The 24073-nt window shown below is 52.7% G+C and overlaps 1 protein-coding gene across 4 annotated transcripts in view; it reads right to left on the reverse strand.

Moving 5' to 3' along the window:
- The window catches only part of LOC125740447 (trichohyalin-like), a 114439-nt gene that overhangs the window by 55732 nt on the left and 34634 nt on the right, over positions 1–24073 (reverse strand). The gene's annotated exons all lie outside the window — the stretch shown is intronic.

Here is a 24073-nt window from a genome sequence, read left to right on the forward strand (position 1 = left end):
TCACTCTGCCCACAGGTGTGCCCACTATATAGGGAGATTCCGGTACCTTCCTTCTTGGCTCTCTGTCATTGGTCACACTGCCTACAGGTGTGCCCACTATATAGGGAGATTCCCATGCCTTCCTTCTTCTCTCTCTGTCATTGGTCACTCTGCCTACAGGTGTGCCCAGTATACTGGGAGATTCCCGTGCCTTCCTTCTTGGCTCTCTGTCATTGGTCACTCTGCCCACAGGTGTGCCCACTATATAGGGAGATTCCGGTACCTTCCTTCTTGGCTCTCTGTCATTGGTCACACTGCCTACAGGTGTGCCCACTATATAGGGAGATTCCTGTGCCTTCCTTCTTGGCTCTCTGTCATTGGTCACACTGCCTACAGCTGTGCCCACTATATAGGGAGATTCCGGTACCGTCCTTCTTGGCTCTCTGTCATTGGTCACACTGCCTACAGGTGTGCCCACTATAAAGGGAGATTCCGGTACCTTCCTTCTTGGCTCTCTGTCATTGGTCACACTGCCTACAGGTGTGCCCACTATATAGGGAGATTCCCATGCCTTCCTTCTTGGCTCTCTGTCATTGGTCACTCTGCCCACAGGTGTGCCCACTATATAGGGAGATTCCGGTACCTTCCTTCTTCTCTCTCTGTCATTGGTCACACTGCCTACAGGTCTGCTCAGTATACTGGGAGATTCCCGTGCCATCCTTCTTGGCCCACTGTCATTGGTCACACTGCCTACAGGTGTGTCCACTATACTGGGAGATTCCCGTGCCTTCCTTCTTGGCTCTCTGTCATTGCTCACGCTGCCAACAGGTGTGCCCACTATACTGGGAGATTCCCGTGCCTACATTCTTGGCTTTCTGTCATTGGTCACACTGCCTACAGGTGTGCCCACTATACTGGGAGATTCCCGTGCCTTCCTTCTTGGCTCTCTGTCATTGGTCACACTGCCTACAGGTGTGCCCAGTATACTGGGAGATTCCCATGCCTTCCTTCTTGGCTCTCTGTCATTGGTCACACTGTCTACAGGTGTGCCCAGTATACTGGGAGATTCCCGTGCCTACCTTCTTGGCTCTCTGTCATTGGTCACTCTGCGTACAGGTGTGCCCAGTATACTGGGAGATTCCCGTGCCTTCCTTCTTGGCTCTCTGTCATTGGTCACACTGCCTACAGGTGTGCCCAGTATACAGGGAGATTCCCATGCCTTCCTTCTTGGCTCTCTGTCATTGGTCACTCTGCCAAAAGGTGTGCCCACTATACTGGGAGATTCCCGTGCCTTCCTTCTTGGCTCTCTGTCATTGGTCACACTGCCTACAGGTGTGCCCAGTATACTGGGAGATTCCCATGCCTTCCTTCTTGGCTCTCTGTCATTGGTCACTCTGCGTACAGGTGTGCCCAGTATACAGGGCGCTTCTGTCCCTTCCCTCTTGGTTCTCTCTCATTGGTCACACTGCCTACAGGTGTGCCCACTATATAGGGAGATTCCCATACCTTCCTTCTTCTCTCTCTGTCATTGGTCACTCTGCCTACAGGTGTGCCCAGTATACTGGGAGATTCCCGTGCCTTCCTTCTTGGCTCTCTGTCATTGGTCACTCTGCCCACAGGTGTACCCACTATATAGGGAGATTCCGGTACCTTCCTTCTTCTCTCTCTGTCATTGGTCACTCTGCCTACAGGTGTGCTCAGTATACTGGGAGATTCCCGTGCCTTCCTTCTTGGCCCACTGTCATTGGTCACACTGCCTACAGGTGTGCCCACTATACTGGGAGATTCCCGTGCCTTCCTTCTTGGCTCTCTGTCATTGGTCACGCTGCCAACAGGTGTGCCCACTATACTGGGAGATTCCCGTGCCTACATTCTTGGCTTTCTGTCATTGGTCACACTGCCTACAGGTGTGCCCACTATACTGGGACATTCCTGTGCCTTCCTTCTTGGCTCTCTGTCATTGGTCACACTGCCTACAGGTGTGCCCACTATACTGGGAGATTCCCGTGCCTTCCTTCTTGGCTCTCTGTCATTGGTCACTCTGCCCACAGGTGTGCCCACTATATAGGGAGATTCCGGTACCTTCCTTCTTGGCTCTCTGTCATTGGTCACACTGCCTACAGGTGTGCCCACTATATAGGGAGATTCCTGTGCCTTCCTTCTTGGCTCTCTGTCATTGGTCACACTGCCTACAGGTGTGCCCACTATACTGGGAGATTCCCGTGCCTTCCTTCTTGGCTCTCTGTCATTGGTCACACTGCTTACAGGTGTGCCCAGTATATTGGGAGATTCCCATGCCTTCCTTCTTGGCTCTCTGTCATTGGTCACTCTGCGTACAGGTGTGCCCAGTATACAGGGCGCTTCTGTCCCTTCCCTCTTGGCTCTCTCTCATTGGTCACACTGCCTACAGGTGTGCCCACTATATAGGGAGATTCCCATGCCTTCCTTCTTCTCTCTCTGTCATTGGTCACTCTGCCTACAGGTGTGCCCAGTATACTGGGAGATTCCCGTGCCTTCCTTCTTGGCTCTCTGTCATTGGTCACTCTGCCCACAGGTGTGCCCACTATATAGGGAGATTCCGGTACCTTCCTTCTTGGCTCTCTGTCATTGGTCACACTGCCTACAGGTGTGCCCACTATATAGGGAGATTCCTGTGCCTTCCTTCTTGGCTCTCTGTCATTGGTCACACTGCCTACAGGTGTGCCCACTATACTGGGAGATTCCCGTGCCTTCCTTCTTGGCTCTCTGTCATTGGTCACACTGCCTATAGGTGTGCCCAGTATACTGGGAGATTCCCATGCCTTCCTTCTTGGCTCTCTGTCATTGGTCACACTGTCTACAGGTGTGCCCAGTATACTGGGAGATTCCCGTGCCTACCTTCTTGGCTCTCTGTCATTGGTCACTCTGCGTACAGGTGTGCCCAGTATACAGGGCGCTTCTGTCCCTTCCATCTTGGCTCTCTGTCATTGGTCACTCTGCCTACAGGTGTGCCCAGTATACATGGAGTTTCCCGTGCCTTCCTTCTTGGCTCACTGTCATCGGTCACACTGCCTACAGGTGTGCCAACTATACTGGGACATTCCTGTGCCTTCCTCCTTGGCTCTCTGTCATTGGTCACACTGCCTACAGGTGTGCCCACTATATAGGGAGATTCCCATACCTTCCTTCTTCTCTCTCTGTCATTGGTCACTCTGCCTACAGGTGTGCCCAGTATACTGGGAGATTCCCGTGCCTTCCTTCTTGGCTCTCTGTCATTGGTCACTCTTTCCACAGGTGTACCCACTATATAGGGAGATTCCGGTACCTTCCTTCTTCTCTCTCTGTCATTGGTCACTCTGCCTACAGGTGTGCTCAGTATACTGGGAGATTCCCGTGCCTTCCTTCTTGGCCCACTGTCATTGGTCACACTGCCTACAGGTGTGCCCACTATACTGGGAGATTCCCGTGCCTTCCTTCTTGGCTCTCTGTCATTGGTCACGCTGCCAAAAGGTGTGCCCACTATACTGGGAGATTCCCGTGCCTACCTTCTTGGCTCTCTGTCATTGGTCACTCTGCGTACAGGTGTGCCCAGTATACTGGGAGATTCCCGTGCCTTCCTTCTTGGCTCTCTGTCATTGGTCACACTGCCTACAGGTGTGCCCAGTATACAGGGAGATTCCCATGCCTTCCTTCTTGGCTCTCTGTCATTGGTCACTCTGCCCACAGGTGTGCCCACTATATAGGGAGATTCCGGTACCTTCCTTCTTCTCTCTCTGTCATTGGTCACACTGCCTACAGGTCTGCTCAGTATACTGGGAGATTCCCGTGCCATCCTTCTTGGCCCACTGTCATTGGTCACACTGCCTACAGGTGTGTCCACTATACTGGGAGATTCCCGTGCCTTCCTTCTTGGCTCTCTGTCATTGCTCACGCTGCCAACAGGTGTGCCCACTATACTGGGAGATTCCCGTGCCTACATTCTTGGCTTTCTGTCATTGGTCACACTGCCTACAGGTGTGCCCACTATACTGGGAGATTCCCGTGCCTTCCTTCTTGGCTCTCTGTCATTGGTCACACTGCCTATAGGTGTGCCCAGTATACTGGGAGATTCCCATGCCTTCCTTCTTGGCTCTCTGTCATTGGTCACACTGTCTACAGGTGTGCCCAGTATACTGGGAGATTCCCGTGCCTACCTTCTTGGCTCTCTGTCATTGGTCACTCTGCGTACAGGTGTGCCCAGTATACTGGGAGATTCCCGTGCCTTCCTTCTTGGCTCTCTGTCATTGGTCACACTGCCTACAGGTGTGCCCAGTATACAGGGAGATTCCCATGCCTTCCTTCTTGGCTCTCTGTCATTGGTCACTCTGCCAAAAGGTGTGCCCACTATACTGGGAGATTCCCGTGCCTTCCTTCTTGGCTCTCTGTCATTGGTCACACTGCCTACAGGTGTGCCCAGTATACTGGGAGATTCCCATGCCTTCCTTCTTGGCTCTCTGTCATTGGTCACTCTACGTACAGGTGTGCCCAGTATACAGGGCGCTTCTGTCCCTTCCCTCTTGGTTCTCTCTCATTGGTCACACTGCCTACAGGTGTGCCCACTATATAGGGAGATTCCCATACCTTCCTTCTTCTCTCTCTGTCATTGGTCACTCTGCCTACAGGTGTGCCCAGTATACTGGGAGATTCCCGTGCCTTCCTTCTTGGCTCTCTGTCATTGGTCACTCTGCCCACAGGTGTACCCACTATATAGGGAGATTCCGGTACCTTCCTTCTTCTCTCTCTGTCATTGGTCACTCTGCCTACAGGTGTGCTCAGTATACTGGGAGATTCCCGTGCCTTCCTTCTTGGCCCACTGTCATTGGTCACACTGCCTACAGGTGTGCCCACTATACTGGGAGATTCCCGTGCCTTCCTTCTTGGCTCTCTGTCATTGGTCACGCTGCCAACAGGTGTGCCCACTATACTGGGAGATTCCCGTGCCTACATTCTTGGCTTTCTGTCATTGGTCACACTGCCTACAGGTGTGCCCACTATACTGGGACATTCCTGTGCCTTCCTTCTTGGCTCTCTGTCATTGGTCACACTGCCTACAGGTGTGCCCACTATACTGGGAGATTCCCGTGCCTTCCTTCTTGGCTCTCTGTCATTTGTCACACTGCCTACAGGTGTGCCCAGTATACAGGGCGCTTCTGTCCCTTCCCTCTTGGCTCTCTTTCATAGGTCACACTGCCTACAGGTGTGCCCACTATATAGGGAGATTCCCATGCCTTCCTTGTTCTCTCTCTGTCATTGGTCACTCTGCCTACAGGTGTGCCCAGTATACTGGGAGATTCCCGTGCCTTCCTTCTTGGCTCTCTGTCATTGGTCACTCTGCCCACAGGTGTGCCCACTATATAGGGAGATTCCGGTACCTTCCTTCTTGGCTCTCTGTCATTGGTCACACTGCCTACAGGTGTGCCCACTATATAGGGAGATTCCCATGCCTTCCTTCTTCTCTCTCTGTCATTGGTCACTCTGCCTACAGGTGTGCCCAGTATACTGGGAGATTCCCGTGCCTTCCTTCTTGGCTCTCTGTCATTGGTCACTCTGCCCACAGGTGTGCCCACTATATAGGGAGATTCCGGTACCTTCCTTCTTGGCTCTCTGTCATTGGTCACACTGCCTACAGGTGTGCCCACTATATAGGGAGATTCCTGTGCCTTCCTTCTTGGCTCTCTGTCATTGGTCACACTGCCTACAGCTGTGCCCACTATATAGGGAGATTCCGGTACCGTCCTTCTTGGCTCTCTGTCATTGGTCACACTGCCTACAGGTGTGCCCACTATAAAGGGAGATTCCGGTACCTTCCTTCTTGGCTCTCTGTCATTGGTCACACTGCCTACAGGTGTGCCCACTATATAGGGAGATTCCCATGCCTTCCTTCTTGGCTCTCTGTCATTGGTCACTCTGCCCACAGGTGTGCCCACTATATAGGGAGATTCCGGTACCTTCCTTCTTCTCTCTCTGTCATTGGTCACACTGCCTACAGGTCTGCTCAGTATACTGGGAGATTCCCGTGCCATCCTTCTTGGCCCACTGTCATTGGTCACACTGCCTACAGGTGTGTCCACTATACTGGGAGATTCCCGTGCCTTCCTTCTTGGCTCTCTGTCATTGCTCACGCTGCCAACAGGTGTGCCCACTATACTGGGAGATTCCCGTGCCTACATTCTTGGCTTTCTGTCATTGGTCACACTGCCTACAGGTGTGCCCACTATACTGGGAGATTCCCGTGCCTTCCTTCTTGGCTCTCTGTCATTGGTCACACTGCCTACAGGTGTGCCCAGTATACTGGGAGATTCCCATGCCTTCCTTCTTGGCTCTCTGTCATTGGTCACACTGTCTACAGGTGTGCCCAGTATACTGGGAGATTCCCGTGCCTACCTTCTTGGCTCTCTGTCATTGGTCACTCTGCGTACAGGTGTGCCCAGTATACTGGGAGATTCCCGTGCCTTCCTTCTTGGCTCTCTGTCATTGGTCACACTGCCTACAGGTGTGCCCAGTATACAGGGAGATTCCCATGCCTTCCTTCTTGGCTCTCTGTCATTGGTCACTCTGCCAAAAGGTGTGCCCACTATACTGGGAGATTCCCGTGCCTTCCTTCTTGGCTCTCTGTCATTGGTCACACTGCCTACAGGTGTGCCCAGTATACTGGGAGATTCCCATGCCTTCCTTCTTGGCTCTCTGTCATTGGTCACTCTGCGTACAGGTGTGCCCAGTATACAGGGCGCTTCTGTCCCTTCCCTCTTGGTTCTCTCTCATTGGTCACACTGCCTACAGGTGTGCCCACTATATAGGGAGATTCCCATACCTTCCTTCTTCTCTCTCTGTCATTGGTCACTCTGCCTACAGGTGTGCCCAGTATACTGGGAGATTCCCGTGCCTTCCTTCTTGGCTCTCTGTCATTGGTCACTCTGCCCACAGGTGTACCCACTATATAGGGAGATTCCGGTACCTTCCTTCTTCTCTCTCTGTCATTGGTCACTCTGCCTACAGGTGTGCTCAGTATACTGGGAGATTCCCGTGCCTTCCTTCTTGGCCCACTGTCATTGGTCACACTGCCTACAGGTGTGCCCACTATACTGGGAGATTCCCGTGCCTTCCTTCTTGGCTCTCTGTCATTGGTCACGCTGCCAACAGGTGTGCCCACTATACTGGGAGATTCCCGTGCCTACATTCTTGGCTTTCTGTCATTGGTCACACTGCCTACAGGTGTGCCCACTATACTGGGACATTCCTGTGCCTTCCTTCTTGGCTCTCTGTCATTGGTCACACTGCCTACAGGTGTGCCCACTATACTGGGAGATTCCCGTGCCTTCCTTCTTGGCTCTCTGTCATTGGTCACTCTGCCCACAGGTGTGCCCACTATATAGGGAGATTCCGGTACCTTCCTTCTTGGCTCTCTGTCATTGGTCACACTGCCTACAGGTGTGCCCACTATATAGGGAGATTCCTGTGCCTTCCTTCTTGGCTCTCTGTCATTGGTCACACTGCCTACAGGTGTGCCCACTATACTGGGAGATTCCCGTGCCTTCCTTCTTGGCTCTCTGTCATTGGTCACACTGCTTACAGGTGTGCCCAGTATATTGGGAGATTCCCATGCCTTCCTTCTTGGCTCTCTGTCATTGGTCACTCTGCGTACAGGTGTGCCCAGTATACAGGGCGCTTCTGTCCCTTCCCTCTTGGCTCTCTCTCATTGGTCACACTGCCTACAGGTGTGCCCACTATATAGGGAGATTCCCATGCCTTCCTTCTTCTCTCTCTGTCATTGGTCACTCTGCCTACAGGTGTGCCCAGTATACTGGGAGATTCCCGTGCCTTCCTTCTTGGCTCTCTGTCATTGGTCACTCTGCCCACAGGTGTGCCCACTATATAGGGAGATTCCGGTACCTTCCTTCTTGGCTCTCTGTCATTGGTCACACTGCCTACAGGTGTGCCCACTATATAGGGAGATTCCTGTGCCTTCCTTCTTGGCTCTCTGTCATTGGTCACACTGCCTACAGGTGTGCCCACTATACTGGGAGATTCCCGTGCCTTCCTTCTTGGCTCTCTGTCATTGGTCACACTGCCTATAGGTGTGCCCAGTATACTGGGAGATTCCCATGCCTTCCTTCTTGGCTCTCTGTCATTGGTCACACTGTCTACAGGTGTGCCCAGTATACTGGGAGATTCCCGTGCCTACCTTCTTGGCTCTCTGTCATTGGTCACTCTGCGTACAGGTGTGCCCAGTATACAGGGCGCTTCTGTCCCTTCCATCTTGGCTCTCTGTCATTGGTCACTCTGCCTACAGGTGTGCCCAGTATACATGGAGTTTCCCGTGCCTTCCTTCTTGGCTCACTGTCATCGGTCACACTGCCTACAGGTGTGCCAACTATACTGGGACATTCCTGTGCCTTCCTCCTTGGCTCTCTGTCATTGGTCACACTGCCTACAGGTGTGCCCACTATATAGGGAGATTCCCATACCTTCCTTCTTCTCTCTCTGTCATTGGTCACTCTGCCTACAGGTGTGCCCAGTATACTGGGAGATTCCCGTGCCTTCCTTCTTGGCTCTCTGTCATTGGTCACTCTTTCCACAGGTGTACCCACTATATAGGGAGATTCCGGTACCTTCCTTCTTCTCTCTCTGTCATTGGTCACTCTGCCTACAGGTGTGCTCAGTATACTGGGAGATTCCCGTGCCTTCCTTCTTGGCTCTCTGTCATTGGTCACACTGCCTACAGCTGTGCCCACTATATAGGGAGATTCCGGTACCGTCCTTCTTGGCTCTCTGTCATTGGTCACTCTGCGTACAGGTGTGCCCATTATACAGGGCGCTTCTGTCCCTTCCCTCTTGGCTCTCTTTCATAGGTCACACTGCCTACAGGTGTGCCCACTATATAGGGAGATTCCCATGCCTTCCTTGTTCTCTCTCTGTCATTGGTCACTCTGCCTACAGGTGTGCCCAGTATACTGGGAGATTCCCGTGCCTTCCTTCTTGGCTCTCTGTCATTGGTCACTCTGCCCACAGGTGTGCCCACTATATAGGGAGATTCCGGTACCTTCCTTCTTGGCTCTCTGTCATTGGTCACACTGCCTACAGGTGTGCCCACTATATAGGGAGATTCCTGTGCCTTCCTTCTTGGCTCTCTGTCATTGGTCACACTGCCTACAGCTGTGCCCACTATATAGGGAGATTCCGGTACCGTCCTTCTTGGCTCTCTGTCATTGGTCACACTGCCTACAGGTGTGCCCACTATAAAGGGAGATTCCGGTACCTTCCTTCTTGGCTCTCTGTCATTGGTCACACTGCCTAAAGGTGTGCCCACTATATAGGGAGATTCCCATGCCTTCCTTCTTGGCTCTCTGTCATTGGTCACTCTGCCCACAGGTGTGCCCACTATATAGGGAGATTCCGGTACCTTCCTTCTTCTCTCTCTGTCATTGGTCACACTGCCTACAGGTCTGCTCAGTATACTGGGAGATTCCCGTGCCATCCTTCTTGGCCCACTGTCATTGGTCACACTGCCTACAGGTGTGTCCACTATACTGGGAGATTCCCGTGCCTTCCTTCTTGGCTCTCTGTCATTGCTCACGCTGCCAACAGGTGTGCCCACTATACTGGGAGATTCCCGTGCCTACATTCTTGGCTTTCTGTCATTGGTCACACTGCCTACAGGTGTGCCCACTATACTGGGAGATTCCCGTGCCTTCCTTCTTGGCTCTCTGTCATTGGTCACACTGCCTATAGGTGTGCCCAGTATACTGGGAGATTCCCATGCCTTCCTTCTTGGCTCTCTGTCATTGGTCACACTGTCTACAGGTGTGCCCAGTATACTGGGAGATTCCCGTGCCTACCTTCTTGGCTCTCTGTCATTGGTCACTCTGCGTACAGGTGTGCCCAGTATACTGGGAGATTCCCGTGCCTTCCTTCTTGGCTCTCTGTCATTGGTCACACTGCCTACAGGTGTGCCCAGTATACAGGGAGATTCCCATGCCTTCCTTCTTGGCTCTCTGTCATTGGTCACTCTGCCAAAAGGTGTGCCCACTATACTGGGAGATTCCCGTGCCTTCCTTCTTGGCTCTCTGTCATTGGTCACACTGCCTACAGGTGTGCCCAGTATACTGGGAGATTCCCATGCCTTCCTTCTTGGCTCTCTGTCATTGGTCACTCTACGTACAGGTGTGCCCAGTATACAGGGCGCTTCTGTCCCTTCCCTCTTGGTTCTCTCTCATTGGTCACACTGCCTACAGGTGTGCCCACTATATAGGGAGATTCCCATACCTTCCTTCTTCTCTCTCTGTCATTGGTCACTCTGCCTACAGGTGTGCCCAGTATACTGGGAGATTCCCGTGCCTTCCTTCTTGGCTCTCTGTCATTGGTCACTCTGCCCACAGGTGTACCCACTATATAGGGAGATTCCGGTACCTTCCTTCTTCTCTCTCTGTCATTGGTCACTCTGCCTACAGGTGTGCTCAGTATACTGGGAGATTCCCGTGCCTTCCTTCTTGGCCCACTGTCATTGGTCACACTGCCTACAGGTGTGCCCACTATACTGGGAGATTCCCGTGCCTTCCTTCTTGGCTCTCTGTCATTGGTCACGCTGCCAACAGGTGTGCCCACTATACTGGGAGATTCCCGTGCCTACATTCTTGGCTTTCTGTCATTGGTCACACTGCCTACAGGTGTGCCCACTATACTGGGACATTCCTGTGCCTTCCTTCTTGGCTCTCTGTCATTGGTCACACTGCCTACAGGTGTGCCCACTATACTGGGAGATTCCCGTGCCTTCCTTCTTGGCTCTCTGTCATTTGTCACACTGCCTACAGGTGTGCCCAGTATACAGGGCGCTTCTGTCCCTTCCCTCTTGGCTCTCTTTCATAGGTCACACTGCCTACAGGTGTGCCCACTATATAGGGAGATTCCCATGCCTTCCTTGTTCTCTCTCTGTCATTGGTCACTCTGCCTACAGGTGTGCCCAGTATACTGGGAGATTCCCGTGCCTTCCTTCTTGGCTCTCTGTCATTGGTCACTCTGCCCACAGGTGTGCCCACTATATAGGGAGATTCCGGTACCTTCCTTCTTGGCTCTCTGTCATTGGTCACACTGCCTACAGGTGTGCCCACTATATAGGGAGATTCCCATGCCTTCCTTCTTCTCTCTCTGTCATTGGTCACTCTGCCTACAGGTGTGCCCAGTATACTGGGAGATTCCCGTGCCTTCCTTCTTGGCTCTCTGTCATTGGTCACTCTGCCCACAGGTGTGCCCACTATATAGGGAGATTCCGGTACCTTCCTTCTTGGCTCTCTGTCATTGGTCACACTGCCTACAGGTGTGCCCACTATATAGGGAGATTCCTGTGCCTTCCTTCTTGGCTCTCTGTCATTGGTCACACTGCCTACAGCTGTGCCCACTATATAGGGAGATTCCGGTACCGTCCTTCTTGGCTCTCTGTCATTGGTCACACTGCCTACAGGTGTGCCCACTATAAAGGGAGATTCCGGTACCTTCCTTCTTGGCTCTCTGTCATTGGTCACACTGCCTACAGGTGTGCCCACTATATAGGGAGATTCCCATGCCTTCCTTCTTGGCTCTCTGTCATTGGTCACTCTGCCCACAGGTGTGCCCACTATATAGGGAGATTCCGGTACCTTCCTTCTTCTCTCTCTGTCATTGGTCACACTGCCTACAGGTCTGCTCAGTATACTGGGAGATTCCCGTGCCATCCTTCTTGGCCCACTGTCATTGGTCACACTGCCTACAGGTGTGTCCACTATACTGGGAGATTCCCGTGCCTTCCTTCTTGGCTCTCTGTCATTGCTCACGCTGCCAACAGGTGTGCCCACTATACTGGGAGATTCCCGTGCCTACATTCTTGGCTTTCTGTCATTGGTCACACTGCCTACAGGTGTGCCCACTATACTGGGAGATTCCCGTGCCTTCCTTCTTGGCTCTCTGTCATTGGTCACACTGCCTACAGGTGTGCCCAGTATACTGGGAGATTCCCATGCCTTCCTTCTTGGCTCTCTGTCATTGGTCACACTGTCTACAGGTGTGCCCAGTATACTGGGAGATTCCCGTGCCTACCTTCTTGGCTCTCTGTCATTGGTCACTCTGCGTACAGGTGTGCCCAGTATACTGGGAGATTCCCGTGCCTTCCTTCTTGGCTCTCTGTCATTGGTCACACTGCCTACAGGTGTGCCCAGTATACAGGGAGATTCCCATGCCTTCCTTCTTGGCTCTCTGTCATTGGTCACTCTGCCAAAAGGTGTGCCCACTATACTGGGAGATTCCCGTGCCTTCCTTCTTGGCTCTCTGTCATTGGTCACACTGCCTACAGGTGTGCCCAGTATACTGGGAGATTCCCATGCCTTCCTTCTTGGCTCTCTGTCATTGGTCACTCTGCGTACAGGTGTGCCCAGTATACAGGGCGCTTCTGTCCCTTCCCTCTTGGTTCTCTCTCATTGGTCACACTGCCTACAGGTGTGCCCACTATATAGGGAGATTCCCATACCTTCCTTCTTCTCTCTCTGTCATTGGTCACTCTGCCTACAGGTGTGCCCAGTATACTGGGAGATTCCCGTGCCTTCCTTCTTGGCTCTCTGTCATTGGTCACTCTGCCCACAGGTGTACCCACTATATAGGGAGATTCCGGTACCTTCCTTCTTCTCTCTCTGTCATTGGTCACTCTGCCTACAGGTGTGCTCAGTATACTGGGAGATTCCCGTGCCTTCCTTCTTGGCCCACTGTCATTGGTCACACTGCCTACAGGTGTGCCCACTATACTGGGAGATTCCCGTGCCTTCCTTCTTGGCTCTCTGTCATTGGTCACGCTGCCAACAGGTGTGCCCACTATACTGGGAGATTCCCGTGCCTACATTCTTGGCTTTCTGTCATTGGTCACACTGCCTACAGGTGTGCCCACTATACTGGGACATTCCTGTGCCTTCCTTCTTGGCTCTCTGTCATTGGTCACACTGCCTACAGGTGTGCCCACTATACTGGGAGATTCCCGTGCCTTCCTTCTTGGCTCTCTGTCATTGGTCACTCTGCCCACAGGTGTGCCCACTATATAGGGAGATTCCGGTACCTTCCTTCTTGGCTCTCTGTCATTGGTCACACTGCCTACAGGTGTGCCCACTATATAGGGAGATTCCTGTGCCTTCCTTCTTGGCTCTCTGTCATTGGTCACACTGCCTACAGGTGTGCCCACTATACTGGGAGATTCCCGTGCCTTCCTTCTTGGCTCTCTGTCATTGGTCACACTGCTTACAGGTGTGCCCAGTATATTGGGAGATTCCCATGCCTTCCTTCTTGGCTCTCTGTCATTGGTCACTCTGCGTACAGGTGTGCCCAGTATACAGGGCGCTTCTGTCCCTTCCCTCTTGGCTCTCTCTCATTGGTCACACTGCCTACAGGTGTGCCCACTATATAGGGAGATTCCCATGCCTTCCTTCTTCTCTCTCTGTCATTGGTCACTCTGCCTACAGGTGTGCCCAGTATACTGGGAGATTCCCGTGCCTTCCTTCTTGGCTCTCTGTCATTGGTCACTCTGCCCACAGGTGTGCCCACTATATAGGGAGATTCCGGTACCTTCCTTCTTGGCTCTCTGTCATTGGTCACACTGCCTACAGGTGTGCCCACTATATAGGGAGATTCCTGTGCCTTCCTTCTTGGCTCTCTGTCATTGGTCACACTGCCTACAGGTGTGCCCACTATACTGGGAGATTCCCGTGCCTTCCTTCTTGGCTCTCTGTCATTGGTCACACTGCCTATAGGTGTGCCCAGTATACTGGGAGATTCCCATGCCTTCCTTCTTGGCTCTCTGTCATTGGTCACACTGTCTACAGGTGTGCCCAGTATACTGGGAGATTCCCGTGCCTACCTTCTTGGCTCTCTGTCATTGGTCACTCTGCGTACAGGTGTGCCCAGTATACAGGGCGCTTCTGTCCCTTCCATCTTGGCTCTCTGTCATTGGTCACTCTGCCTACAGGTGTGCCCAGTATACATGGAGTTTCCCGTGCCTTCCTTCTTGGCTCACTGTCATCGGTCACACTGCCTACAGGTGTGCCAACTATACTGGGACATTCCTGTGCCTTCCTCCTTGGCTCTCTGTCATTGGTCACACTGCCTACAGGTGTGCCCACTATATAGGGAGATTCCCATACCTTCCTTCTTCTCTCTCTGTCATTGGTCACTCTGCCTACAGGTGTGCCCAGTATACTGGGAGATTCCCGTGCCTTCCTTCTTGGCTCTCTGTCATTGGTCACTCTTTCCACAGGTGTACCCACTATATAGGGAGATTCCGGTACCTTCCTTCTTCTCTCTCTGTCATTGGTCACTCTGCCTACAGGTGTGCTCAGTATACTGGGAGATTCCCGTGCCTTCCTTCTTGGCCCACTGTCATTGGTCACACTGCCTACAGGTGTGCCCACTATACTGGGAGATTCCCGTGCCTTCCTTCTTGGCTCTCTGTCATTGGTCACGCTGCCAAAAGGTGTGCCCACTATACTGGGAGATTCCCGTGCCTACCTTCTTGGCTCTCTGTCATTGGTCACTCTGCGTACAGGTGTGCCCAGTATACTGGGAGATTCCCGTGCCTTCCTTCTTGGCTCTCTGTCATTGGTCACACTGCCTACAGGTGTGCCCAGTATACAGGGAGATTCCCATGCCTTCCTTCTTGGCTCTCTGTCATTGGTCACTCTGCCCACAGGTGTGCCCACTATATAGGGAGATTCCGGTACCTTCCTTCTTCTCTCTCTGTCATTGGTCACACTGCCTACAGGTCTGCTCAGTATACTGGGAGATTCCCGTGCCATCCTTCTTGGCCCACTGTCATTGGTCACACTGCCTACAGGTGTGTCCACTATACTGGGAGATTCCCGTGCCTTCCTTCTTGGCTCTCTGTCATTGCTCACGCTGCCAACAGGTGTGCCCACTATACTGGGAGATTCCCGTGCCTACATTCTTGGCTTTCTGTCATTGGTCACACTGCCTACAGGTGTGCCCACTATACTGGGAGATTCCCGTGCCTTCCTTCTTGGCTCTCTGTCATTGGTCACACTGCCTATAGGTGTGCCCAGTATACTGGGAGATTCCCATGCCTTCCTTCTTGGCTCTCTGTCATTGGTCACACTGTCTACAGGTGTGCCCAGTATACTGGGAGATTCCCGTGCCTACCTTCTTGGCTCTCTGTCATTGGTCACTCTGCGTACAGGTGTGCCCAGTATACTGGGAGATTCCCGTGCCTTCCTTCTTGGCTCTCTGTCATTGGTCACACTGCCTACAGGTGTGCCCAGTATACAGGGAGATTCCCATGCCTTCCTTCTTGGCTCTCTGTCATTGGTCACTCTGCCAAAAGGTGTGCCCACTATACTGGGAGATTCCCGTGCCTTCCTTCTTGGCTCTCTGTCATTGGTCACACTGCCTACAGGTGTGCCCAGTATACTGGGAGATTCCCATGCCTTCCTTCTTGGCTCTCTGTCATTGGTCACTCTACGTACAGGTGTGCCCAGTATACAGGGCGCTTCTGTCCCTTCCCTCTTGGTTCTCTCTCATTGGTCACACTGCCTACAGGTGTGCCCACTATATAGGGAGATTCCCATACCTTCCTTCTTCTCTCTCTGTCATTGGTCACTCTGCCTACAGGTGTGCCCAGTATACTGGGAGATTCCCGTGCCTTCCTTCTTGGCTCTCTGTCATTGGTCACTCTGCCCACAGGTGTACCCACTATATAGGGAGATTCCGGTACCTTCCTTCTTCTCTCTCTGTCATTGGTCACTCTGCCTACAGGTGTGCTCAGTATACTGGGAGATTCCCGTGCCTTCCTTCTTGGCCCACTGTCATTGGTCACACTGCCTACAGGTGTGCCCACTATACTGGGAGATTCCCGTGCCTTCCTTCTTGGCTCTCTGTCATTGGTCACGCTGCCAACAGGTGTGCCCACTATACTGGGAGATTCCCGTGCCTACATTCTTGGCTTTCTGTCATTGGTCACACTGCCTACAGGTGTGCCCACTATACTGGGACATTCCTGTGCCTTCCTTCTTGGCTCTCTGTCATTGGTCACACTGCCTACAGGTGTGCCCACTATACTGGGAGATTCCCGTGCCTTCCTTCTTGGCTCTCTGTCATTTGTCACACTGCCTACAGGTGTGCCCAGTATACAGGGCGCTTCTGTCCCTTCCCTCTTGGCTCTCTTTCATAGGTCACACTGCCTACAGGTGTGCCCACTATATAGGGAGATTCCCATGCCTTCCTTGTTCTCTCTCTGTCATTGGTCACTCTGCCTACAGGTGTGCCCAGTATACTGGGAGATTCCCGTGCCTTCCTTCTTGGCTCTCTGTCATTGGTCACTCTGCCCACAGGTGTGCCCACTATATAGGGAGATTCCGGTACCTTCCTTCTTGGCTCTCTGTCATTGGTCACACTGCCTACAGGTGTGCCCACTATATAGGGAGATTCCCATGCCTTCCTTCTTCTCTCTCTGTCATTGGTCACTCTGCCTACAGGTGTGCCCAGTATACTGGGAGATTCCCGTGCCTTCCTTCTTGGCTCTCTGTCATTGGTCACTCTGCCCACAGGTGTGCCCACTATATAGGGAGATTCCGGTACCTTCCTTCTTGGCTCTCTGTCATTGGTCACACTGCCTACAGGTGTGCCCACTATATAGGGAGATTCCTGTGCCTTCCTTCTTGGCTCTCTGTCATTGGTCACACTGCCTACAGCTGTGCCCACTATATAGGGAGATTCCGGTACCGTCCTTCTTGGCTCTCTGTCATTGGTCACACTGCCTACAGGTGTGCCCACTATAAAGGGAGATTCCGGTACCTTCCTTCTTGGCTCTCTGTCATTGGTCACACTGCCTACAGGTGTGCCCACTATATAGGGAGATTCCCATGCCTTCCTTCTTGGCTCTCTGTCATTGGTCACTCTGCCCACAGGTGTGCCCACTATATAGGGAGATTCCGGTACCTTCCTTCTTCTCTCTCTGTCATTGGTCACACTGCCTACAGGTCTGCTCAGTATACTGGGAGATTCCCGTGCCATCCTTCTTGGCCCACTGTCATTGGTCACACTGCCTACAGGTGTGTCCACTATACTGGGAGATTCCCGTGCCTTCCTTCTTGGCTCTCTGTCATTGCTCACGCTGCCAACAGGTGTGCCCACTATACTGGGAGATTCCCGTGCCTACATTCTTGGCTTTCTGTCATTGGTCACACTGCCTACAGGTGTGCCCACTATACTGGGAGATTCCCGTGCCTTCCTTCTTGGCTCTCTGTCATTGGTCACACTGCCTACAGGTGTGCCCAGTATACTGGGAGATTCCCATGCCTTCCTTCTTGGCTCTCTGTCATTGGTCACACTGTCTACAGGTGTGCCCAGTATACTGGGAGATTCCCGTGCCTACCTTCTTGGCTCTCTGTCATTGGTCACTCTGCGTACAGGTGTGCCCAGTATACTGGGAGATTCCCGTGCCTTCCTTCTTGGCTCTCTGTCATTGGTCACACTGCCTACAGGTGTGCCCAGTATACAGGGAGATTCCCATGCCTTCCTTCTTGGCTCTCTGTCATTGGTCACTCTGCCAAAAGGTGTGCCCACTATACTGGGAGATTCCCGTGCCTTCCTTCTTGGCTCTCTGTCATTGGTCACACTGCCTACAGGTGTGCCCAGTATACTGGGAGATTCCCATGCCTTCCTTCTTGGCTCTCTGTCATTGGTCACTCTGCGTACAGGTGTGCCCAGTATACAGGGCGCTTCTGTCCCTTCCCTCTTGGTTCTCTCTCATTGGTCACACTGCCTACAGGTGTGCCCACTATATAGGGAGATTCCCATACCTTCCTTCTTCTCTCTCTGTCATTGGTCACTCTGCCTACAGGTGTGCCCAGTATACTGGGAGATTCCCGTGCCTTCCTTCTTGGCTCTCTGTCATTGGTCACTCTGCCCACAGGTGTACCCACTATATAGGGAGATTCCGGTACCTTCCTTCTTCTCTCTCTGTCATTGGTCACTCTGCCTACAGGTGTGCTCAGTATACTGGGAGATTCCCGTGCCTTCCTTCTTGGCCCACTGTCATTGGTCACACTGCCTACAGGTGTGCCCACTATACTGGGAGATTCCCGTGCCTTCCTTCTTGGCTCTCTGTCATTGGTCACGCTGCCAACAGGTGTGCCCACTATACTGGGAGATTCCCGTGCCTACATTCTTGGCTTTCTGTCATTGGTCACACTGCCTACAGGTGTGCCCACTATACTGGGACATTCCTGTGCCTTCCTTCTTGGCTCTCTGTCATTGGTCACACTGCCTACAGGTGTGCCCACTATACTGGGAGATTCCCGTGCCTTCCTTCTTGGCTCTCTGTCATTGGTCACTCTGCCCACAGGTGTGCCCACTATATAGGGAGATTCCGGTACCTTCCTTCTTGGCTCTCTGTCATTGGTCACACTGCCTACAGGTGTGCCCACTATATAGGGAGATTCCTGTGCCTTCCTTCTTGGCTCTCTGTCATTGGTCACACTGCCTACAGGTGTGCCCACTATACTGGGAGATTCCCGTGCCTTCCTTCTTGGCTCTCTGTCATTGGTCACACTGCTTACAGGTGTGCCCAGTATATTGGGAGATTCCCATGCCTTCCTTCTTGGCTCTCTGTCATTGGTCACTCTGCGTACAGGTGTGCCCAGTATACAGGGCGCTTCTGTCCCTTCCCTCTTGGCTCTCTCTCATTGGTCACACTGCCTACAGGTGTGCCCACTATATAGGGAGATTCCCATGCCTTCCTTCTTCTCTCTCTGTCATTGGTCACTCTGCCTACAGGTGTGCCCAGTATACTGGGAGATTCCCGTGCCTTCCTTCTTGGCTCTCTGTCATTGGTCACTCTGCCCACAGGTGTGCCCACTATATAGGGAGATTCCGGTACCTTCCTTCTTGGCTCTCTGTCATTGGTCACACTGCCTACAGGTGTGCCCACTATATAGGGAGATTCCTGTGCCTTCCTTCTTGGCTCTCTGTCATTGGTCACACTGCCTACAGGTGTGCCCACTATACTGGGAGATTCCCGTGCCTTCCTTCTTGGCTCTCTGTCATTGGTCACACTGCCTATAGGTGTGCCCAGTATACTGGGAGATTCCCATGCCTTCCTTCTTGGCTCTCTGTCATTGGTCACACTGTCTACAGGTGTGCCCAGTATACTGGGAGATTCCCGTGCCTACCTTCTTGGCTCTCTGTCATTGGTCACTCTGCGTACAGGTGTGCCCAGTATACAGGGCGCTTCTGTCCCTTCCATCTTGGCTCTCTGTCATTGGTCACTCTGCCTACAGGTGTGCCCAGTATACATGGAGTTTCCCGTGCCTTCCTTCTTGGCTCACTGTCATCGGTCACACTGCCTACAGGTGTGCCAACTATACTGGGACATTCCTGTGCCTTCCTCCTTGGCTCTCTGTCATTGGTCACACTGCCTACAGGTGTGCCCACTATATAGGGAGATTCCCATACCTTCCTTCTTCTCTCTCTGTCATTGGTCACTCTGCCTACAGGTGTGCCCAGTATACTGGGAGATTCCCGTGCCTTCCTTCTTGGCTCTCTGTCATTGGTCACTCTTTCCACAGGTGTACCCACTATATAGGGAGATTCCGGTACCTTCCTTCTTCTCTCTCTGTCATTGGTCACTCTGCCTACAGGTGTGCTCAGTATACTGGGAGATTCCCGTGCCTTCCTTCTTGGCCCACTGTCATTGGTCACACTGCCTACAGGTGTGCCCACTATACTGGGAGATTCCCGTGCCTTCCTTCTTGGCTCTCTGTCATTGGTCACGCTGCCAAAAGGTGTGCCCACTATACTGGGAGATTCCCGTGCCTACCTTCTTGGCTCTCTGTCATTGGTCACTCTGCGTACAGGTGTGCCCAGTATACTGGGAGATTCCCGTGCCTTCCTTCTTGGCTCTCTGTCATTGGTCACACTGCCTACAGGTGTGCCCAGTATACAGGGAGATTCCCATGCCTTCCTTCTTGGCTCTCTGTCATTGGTCACTCTGCCAAAAGGTGTGCCCACTATACTGGGAGATTCCCGTGCCTTCCTTCTTGGCTCTCTGTCATTGGTCACACTGCCTACAGGTGTGCCCAGTATACTGGGAGATTCCCATGCCTTCCTTCTTGGCTCTCTGTCATTGGTCACTCTGCGTACAGGTGTGCCCAGTATACAGGGCGCTTCTGTCCCTTCCCTCTTGGTTCTCTCTCATTGGTCACACTGCCTACAGGTGTGCCCACTATATAGGGAGATTCCCATACCTTCCTTCTTCTCTCTCTGTCATTGGTCACTCTGCCTACAGGTGTGCCCAGTATACTGGGAGATTCCCGTGCCTTCCTTCTTGGCTCTCTGTCATTGGTCACTCTGCCCACAGGTGTACCCACTATATAGGGAGATTCCGGTACCTTCCTTCTTCTCTCTCTGTCATTGGTCACTCTGCCTACAGGTGTGCTCAGTATACTGGGAGATTCCCGTGCCTTCCTTCTTGGCCCACTGTCATTGGTCACACTGCCTACAGGTGTGCCCACTATACTGGGAGATTCCCGTGCCTTCCTTCTTGGCTCTCTGTCATTGGTCACGCTGCCAACAGGTGTGCCCACTATACTGGGAGATTCCCGTGCCTACATTCTTGGCTTTCTGTCATTGGTCACACTGCCTACAGGTGTGCCCACTATACTGGGACATTCCTGTGCCTTCCTTCTTGGCTCTCTGTCATTGGTCACACTGCCTACAGGTGTGCCCACTATACTGGGAGATTCCCGTGCCTTCCTTCTTGGCTCTCTGTCATTGGTCACTCTGCCCACAGGTGTGCCCACTATATAGGGAGATTCCGGTACCTTCCTTCTTGGCTCTCTGTCATTGGTCACACTGCCTACAGGTGTGCCCACTATATAGGGAGATTCCTGTGCCTTCCTTCTTGGCTCTCTGTCATTGGTCACACTGCCTACAGGTGTGCCCACTATACTGGGAGATTCCCGTGCCTTCCTTCTTGGCTCTCTGTCATTGGTCACACTGCTTACAGGTGTGCCCAGTATATTGGGAGATTCCCATGCCTTCCTTCTTGGCTCTCTGTCATTGGTCACTCTGCGTACAGGTGTGCCCAGTATACAGGGCGCTTCTGTCCCTTCCCTCTTGGCTCTCTCTCATTGGTCACACTGCCTACAGGTGTGCCCACTATATAGGGAGATTCCCATGCCTTCCTTCTTCTCTCTCTGTCATTGGTCACTCTGCCTACAGGTGTGCCCAGTATACTGGGAGATTCCCGTGCCTTCCTTCTTGGCTCTCTGTCATTGGTCACTCTGCCCACAGGTGTGCCCACTATATAGGGAGATTCCGGTACCTTCCTTCTTGGCTCTCTGTCATTGGTCACACTGCCTACAGGTGTGCCCACTATATAGGGAGATTCCTGTGCCTTCCTTCTTGGCTCTCTGTCATTGGTCACACTGCCTACAGGTGTGCCCACTATACTGGGAGATTCCCGTGCCTTCCTTCTTGGCTCTCTGTCATTGGTCACACTGCCTATAGGTGTGCCCAGTATACTGGGAGATTCCCATGCCTTCCTTCTTGGCTCTCTGTCATTGGTCACACTGTCTACAGGTGTGCCCAGTATACTGGGAGATTCCCGTGCCTACCTTCTTGGCTCTCTGTCATTGGTCACTCTGCGTACAGGTGTGCCCAGTATACAGGGCGCTTCTGTCCCTTCCATCTTGGCTCTCTGTCATTGGTCACTCTGCCTACAGGTGTGCCCAGTATACATGGAGTTTCCCGTGCCTTCCTTCTTGGCTCACTGTCATCGGTCACACTGCCTACAGGTGTGCCAACTATACTGGGACATTCCTGTGCCTTCCTCCTTGGCTCTCTGTCATTGGTCACACTGCCTACAGGTGTGCCCACTATATAGGGAGATTCCCATACCTTCCTTCTTCTCTCTCTGTCATTGGTCACTCTGCCTACAGGTGTGCCCAGTATACTGGGAGATTCCCGTGCCTTCCTTCTTGGCTCTCTGTCATTGGTCACTCTTTCCACAGGTGTACCCACTATATAGGGAGATTCCGGTACCTTCCTTCTTCTCTCTCTGTCATTGGTCACTCTGCCTACAGGTGTGCTCAGTATACTGGGAGATTCCCGTGCCTTCCTTCTTGGCCCACTGTCATTGGTCACACTGCCTACAGGTGTGCCCACTATACTGGGAGATTCCCGTGCCTTCCTTCTTGGCTCTCTGTCATTGGTCACGCTGCCAAAAGGTGTGCCCACTATACTGGGAGATTCCCGTGCCTACATTCTTGGCTTTCTGTCATTGGTCACACTGCCTACAGGTGTGCCCACTATACTGGGAGATTCCCGTGCCTTCCTTCTTGGCTCTCTGTCATTTGTCACACTGCCTACAGGTGTGCCCAGTATACAGGGAGATTCCCATGCCTTCCTTCTTGGCTCTCTGTCATTGGTCACTCTGCCAAAAGGTGTGCCCACTATACTGGGAGATTCCCGTGCCTTCCTTCTTGGCTCTCTGTCATTGGTCACTCTGCCCACAGGTGTGCCCACTATATAGGGAGATTCCGGTACCTTCCTTCTTGGCTCTCTGTCATTGGTCACACTGCCTACAGGTGTGCCCACTATATAGGGAGATTCCTGTGCCTTCCTTCTTGGCTCTCTGTCATTGGTCACACTGCCTACAGGTGTGCCCACTATACTGGGAGATTCCCGTGCCTTCCTTCTTGGCTCTCTGTCATTGGTCACACTGCCTATAGGTGTGCCCAGTATACTGGGAGATTCCCATGCCTTCCTTCTTGGCTCTCTGTCATTGGTCACACTGTCTACAGGTGTGCCCAGTATACTGGGAGATTCCCGTGCCTACCTTCTTGGCTCTCTGTCATTGGTCACTCTGCGTACAGGTGTGCCCAGTATACAGGGCGCTTCTGTCCCTTCCCTCTTGGCTCTCTGTCATTGGTCACTCTGCCTACAGGTGTGCCCAGTATACATGGAGTTTCCCGTGCCTTCCTTCTTGGCTCACTGTCATCGGTCACACTGCCTACAGGTGTGCCAACTATACTGGGACATTCCTGTGCCTTCCTCCTTGGCTCTCTGTCATTGGTCACACTGCCTACAGGTGTGCCCACTATATAGGGAGATTCCCATACCTTCCTTCTTCTCTCTCTGTCATTGGTCACTCTGCCTACAGGTGTGCCCAGTATACTGGGAGATTCCCGTGCCTTCCTTCTTGGCTCTCTGTCATTGGTCACTCTTTCCACAGGTGTACCCACTATATAGGGAGATTCCGGTACCTTCCTTCTTCTCTCTCTGTCATTGGTCACTCTGCCTACAGGTGTGCTCAGTATACTGGGAGATTCCCGTGCCTTCCTTCTTGGCCCACTGTCATTGGTCACACTGCCTACAGGTGTGCCCACTATACTGGGAGATTCCCGTGCCTTCCTTCTTGGCTCTCTGTCATTGGTCACGCTGCCAAAAGGTGTGCCCACTATACTGGGAGATTCCCGTGCCTACATTCTTGGCTTTCTGTCATTGGTCACACTGCCTACAGGTGTGCCCACTATACTGGGAGATTCCCGTGCCTTCCTTCTTGGCTCTCTGTCATTTGTCACACTGCCTACAGGTGTGCCCAGTATACAGGGAGATTCCCATGCCTTCCTTCTTGGCTCTCTGTCATTGGTCACTCTGCCAAAAGGTGTGCCCACTATACTGGGAGATTCCCGTGCCTTCCTTCTTGGCTCTCTGTCATTGGTCACACTGCTTACAGGTGTGCCAAGTATACTGGGAGATTCCCATGCCTTCCTTCTTGGCTCTCTGTCATTGGTCACTCTGCGTACAGGTGTGCCCAGTATACAGGGCGCTTCTGTCCCTTCCCTCTTGGCTCTCTCTCATTGGTCACACTGCCTACAGGTGTGCCCACTATATAGGGAGATTCCCATGCCTTCCTTCTTCTCTCTCTGTCATTGGTCACTCTGCCTACAGGTGTGCCCAGTATACTGGGAGTTTCCCGTGCCTTCCTTCTTGGCTCTCTGTCATTGGTCACTCTGCCCACAGGTGTGCCCACTATATAGGGAGATTCCGGTACCTT

This window comes from Brienomyrus brachyistius, chromosome 4 (genome assembly GCF_023856365.1).
Source record: "Brienomyrus brachyistius isolate T26 chromosome 4, BBRACH_0.4, whole genome shotgun sequence".
Lineage (NCBI taxonomy): Eukaryota > Metazoa > Chordata > Actinopteri > Osteoglossiformes > Mormyridae > Brienomyrus > Brienomyrus brachyistius.